The sequence below is a fragment of the Rhipicephalus microplus genome, unplaced genomic scaffold, assembly GCF_043290135.1.
Source record: "Rhipicephalus microplus isolate Deutch F79 unplaced genomic scaffold, USDA_Rmic scaffold_343, whole genome shotgun sequence".
NCBI lineage: Eukaryota > Metazoa > Arthropoda > Arachnida > Ixodida > Ixodidae > Rhipicephalus > Rhipicephalus microplus.
The window spans coordinates 32,501-37,355 of NW_027464911.1; positions in this window are offsets into that span (position 1 = coordinate 32,501).

The window sequence follows — 4,855 nt, forward strand, 5'->3', positions numbered from 1 at the left end:
CCGCCCCGGCAGACGCGGTTTTTTGCCGCCCCGGCTGACGCAGTTCGGACTTGGCACTTTTTGGCTGAGCCTTGCTGGCGGCCCACTCACTCGATCGCCATGTCTGTTTGCCACAGTTTTCCCGGTGGTGCCGCACCCGGGCTCGCCCCGGCAGACGCGTTTTTTTTTTCTTTCGCCCCGGCTGACGCAGTTTTCGCGCCGCCCCGGCAGACGCGGTTTTCGCGCCGCCCCGGCAGACGCGGTTTTTTGCGCCGCCCCGGCTGACGCAGTTCGGACTTGGCACTTTTTGGCTGAGCCTGGCTGGCGGCCCACTCACTCGATCGCCATGTCTGTTTGCCACAGTTTTCCCGGTGGTGCCGCACCCGGGCTCGCCCCGGCTGACGCAGTTTTCGCGCCGCCCCGGCTGACGCGGTTTCGTGCCGCCCCGGCAGACGCGGTTTTTTGCGCCGCCCCGGCTGACGCGGTTTTTTGCCGCCCCGGCTGACGCAGTTCGGACTTGGCACTTTTCGGCTGTGCCTGGCTGGCGGCCCACTCACTCGATCGCCATGTCTGTTTGCCACAGTTTTCCCGGTGGTGCCGCACCCGGGCTCGCCCCGGCAGACGCGTTTTTTTTTTTTCTTTCGCCCCGGCTGACGCAGTTTTCGCGCCGCCCCGGCTGACGCGGTTTCGTGCCGCCCCGGCAGACGCGGTTTTTTGCGCCGCCCCGGCTGACGCGGTTTTTGCCGCCCCGGCTGACGCAGTTCGGACTTAGCACTTTTTGGCTGAGCCTGGCTGGTGGCCCACTCACTCGATCGCCATGTCTGTTAGCCACAGTTTTCCCGGTGGTGCCGCACCCGGGCTCGCCCCGGCTGACGCAGTTTTCGCGCCGCCCCGGCTGACGCGGTTTCGTGCCGCCCCGGCAGACGCGGTTTTCGCGCCGCCCCGGCTGACGCGGTTTTTGCCGCCCCGGCTGACGCAGTTCGGACTTAGCACTTTTCGGCTGTGCCTGGCTGGCGGCCCACTCACTCGATCGCCATGTCTGTTTGCCACAGTTTTCCCGGTGGTGCCGCACCCGGGCTCGCCCCGGCTGACGCAGTTTTCGCGCCGCCCCGGCTGACGCGGTTTCGTGCCGCCCCGGCAGACGCGGTTTTCGCGCCGCCCCGGCTGACGCGGTTTCGTGCCGCCCCGGCAGACGCGGTTTTTTGCCGCCCCAGCTGACGCAGTTCGGACTTAGCACTTTTTGGCTGAGCCTTGCTGGCGGCCCACTCACTCGATCGCCATGTCTGTTTGCCACAGTTTTCCCGGTGGTGCCGCACCCGGGCTCGCCCCGGCAGACGCGTTTTTTTTTTTCTTTCGCCCCGGCTGACGCAGTTTTCGCGCCGCCCCGGCAGACGCGGTTTTCGCGCCGCCCCGGCAGACGCGGTTTTTTGCGCCGCCCCGGCTGACGCGGTTTTTTGCCGCCCCGGCTGACGCAGTTCGGACTTGGCACTTTTTGGCTGAGCCTGGCTGGCGGCCCACTCACTCGATCGCCATGTCTGTTTGCCACAGTTTTCCCGGTGGTGCCGCACCCGGGCTCGCCCCGGCTGACGCAGTTTTCGCGCCGCCCCGGCTGACGCGGTTTCGTGCCGCCCCGGCAGACGCGGTTTTTTGCGCCGCCCCGGCTGACGCGGTTTTTTGCCGCCCCGGCTGACACGGTTCGGACTTTGCACTTTTCGGCTGTGCCTGGCTGGCGGCCCACTCACTCGATCGCCATGTCTGTTTGCCACAGTTTTCCCGGTGGTGCCGCACCCGGGCTCGCCCCGGCAGACGCGTTTTTTTTTTTTTTTCTTTCGCCCCGGCTGACGCAGTTTTCGCGCCGCCCCGGCTGACGCGGTTTCGTGCCGCCCCGGCAGACGCGGTTTTTTGCGCCGCCCCGGCTGACGTGGTTTTTGCCGCCCCGGCTGACGCAGTTCGGACTTTGCACTTTTTGGCTGAGCCTGGCTGGCGGCCCACTCACTCGATCGCCATGTCTGTTTGCCACAGTTTTCCCGGTGGTGCCGCACCCGGGCTCGCCCCGGCAGACGCGTTTTTTTTTTTCCTTCGCCCCGGCAGACGTGGTTCCCCCCCCCCCCTCCGTCTTTCTTTTTGTTTTTTTTTTTCGCCGCGGCTGAAGTGGATTTTTCGGTGCCTCGACGCCCCGGTAGTCGCGGTTTTTCCGTTTCCGCACGGCCCCGGCTGACGCTGCTCGGTCACAGTCGCCTTTTGTGGTGATTGCAGACTTCTTGAGCGCGGGTGTTTTTTTTTGTTGTTGTTGTTGTTGTTTTATTACGCATTCGCTCCAGCAGACGCTGTTTAGACTTTTTGTTTCCTCTTTTATCCTGCGACGAGGTGACGAGGTTTATTCGGTGCCCCGCCGCCCCGGCTGAAGTGATTTTTCCTGTCCCGTGCCGCCCCGGCTGACGCGGTTGGGACTTCGCGTTTGTTCGGCCGCCACGGGTTTTGGCGCACTCGCTCGGTTGCTTGTTGTTGCCACTTGTTGCGAACCCAGGTTTCTTGAGCGAGCGCGGGCGTTTTTTCTTCCTTTCTTTCTTTGTTCTATGTGTTAGCGAATCGGCCTTTAATATCACACGAGGACTCACAACCAACAATTTTCAGTTTGAAGTGTAAAAAATCTGCAGGTGTTGACGTAACTGACTTGCCCCGTACCCTTGAGTACATCCATGAAGTTCTCGTAGTACTACTAAATCGCATTATTCCAAGTGGAGAAATTCCCATAAACTTGCAAACCTCTACACGAAAATCGGTGCGCGTGATAAAGTTGAAAATTATCGTCCGATATCAAATGTGCCTTCTATAACACAAATTCTAGGAAAAAAAAAAAAAAAACACTTGTTCGCCGTTTTCTGCGCCGTGACTGGCAGCACTCCGGCGAAGCGAAACGGGGTCGATTCGAGCACGATATCGGCGTCTTTCGACGTGCTCGCCGGCGACCGTCGCACGAGTACGTCGCACGAGCGCGTCTGCCGGGGCGCCGTTTGCGAAGCCGACGCAAAAGTGGGAACCGCCGCTCGGATGATCGCCGCTTTCGGCAGAGTGAGTGTTGGCACTCCGGGGAAGCGAAACAGCGTGAATGCGCCCACGAAATCGGCGTATTTTGAAGTGCCCGCCGGCGACCGTCGCACGAGTACGGTAAACCGCGTCAGCCGGGGCGTAGTTCGGGACGCCGACGAAAAAGTGGGAAGCGCAACTCGGATCTTCGCCGTTTTTGCAGGAGTGAGTGGCGGCCCTCCTGCGAGACCAAGAAGCATCGATTCGTGCACGAATTCGGCGCCTTTCGACGTGATCGCCGGCGACCGTCGCTCGAGTAGGGCAAACCGCGTCTGCCGGGGCGGGCTTCGGGACGCCGATGCGAAAGTGGGAAACGCTGCTCGGATGTTCGCCGTTTTTGGCCGAGTGAGTGCTGGCACACGGGCGAAGCCAAACGGGGCCGATTACGGCACGATATCGGCGTCTTTCGACGTGCCCGCCGGCGACCGTCGCACGAGTACGGTAAACCGCGTCAGCCCGGGCGGAGTTCGGGACGCCGATGCGAAAGTGGAGAACGCCGCTCGGATCTTCGCCGTTTTTGGAGGAGTGAGTGGCGGCACTCCGGAGAAGCCAAGGAGCGCCAATTAGCGCACGATATCGGCGTCTTTCGACGCGCTCGCCGGCGACCGTCGCACGAGTAGGGCAAACCGCGTCTGCCGGGGCGGGGTTTACGACGCCGACGCAAAAGTGGGAACCGCCGCTCGGATGTTGGCCGTTTTTGGCAGAGTGAGTGCTGGCACTCCGGCGACGCGAAAGAGCGCGAATGCGCCCACGAAAGTGGCGTATTTGGACGTGCGTGACGGCGACCGCTGCAGGAGTACGAAAAACCACGTCAGCCGGGGCGAGCGACACACGGCGGTCTGGGTGCTTATCGCTGCTATTATAGGGGCACCCCGGCAGACGCAGAAAAAAAAAAAAAATTTTCGACCTTCTTTTTTGCTGGTCGAGCTCGGGTAACCCAGGTCGCAATGGGAGCCGCGCACGAAAGCGGCGTCGCGAGACGCGTTCGCGGTCGCTAGTCGCACGAGCTCGGCAACCGCGTCAGCCGGCGCGGAGTTCGGGATGCCGACGGCTAAGTGGGTACCGCTGCTCGGATGTTCGCCGTTTTTGGCCGAGTGAGTGCTGGCACTCCGGTGAAGCCAAGGAGCGCCAATTCGTGCACGATATCGGCGTCTTTCGACGTGCCCGCCGGCCACCGCCGCACGAGTACGGCAAACCGCGTCTGCCGGGGCGGGGTTCGCGACGCGTACGCAATAGTGGGAACCGTCGCTCGGATGTTCGTCGTCTTTGGCCGAGCGAGTGCTGGCACTCCGGCGAAGCGAAACGGGGCCGATTCGGGCACGATATCGGCGTATTTCGACGTGCTCGCCGGCGACCGTCGCACGAGTACGGCAAAGCGCGTCTGCCGGGGCGAGGTTTGCGACGCCGACGAAAAAGTGGGAAGCGCCGCTCGGATCTTCGCCGTTTTTGCAGGAGTGAGTGGCGGCCCTCCTGCGAGACCAAGAAGCATCGACTCGCGCACGATATCGGTGTCTTTCGACGTGCCCGCCGGCCACCGCCGCACGAGTACGGCAAACCGCGTATGCCGGGGCGGGGTTGGCGACGCCGACGCAAAAGTGGGAACCGCCACTAGGATGTTCGCCGTTTTTGGCAGAGTGAGTGCTGGCACTCCGGCGAAGCGAAAGAGCGCGAATGCGCCCACGAAAGTGGCGTGTTTGGACGTGCTTGACGACGACCACCGCAGGAAAACGAAAAACCACGTCAGCCGGGGCGAGCGACCCATGGCGGTCTGGGTGCTTATCGCTGCTAT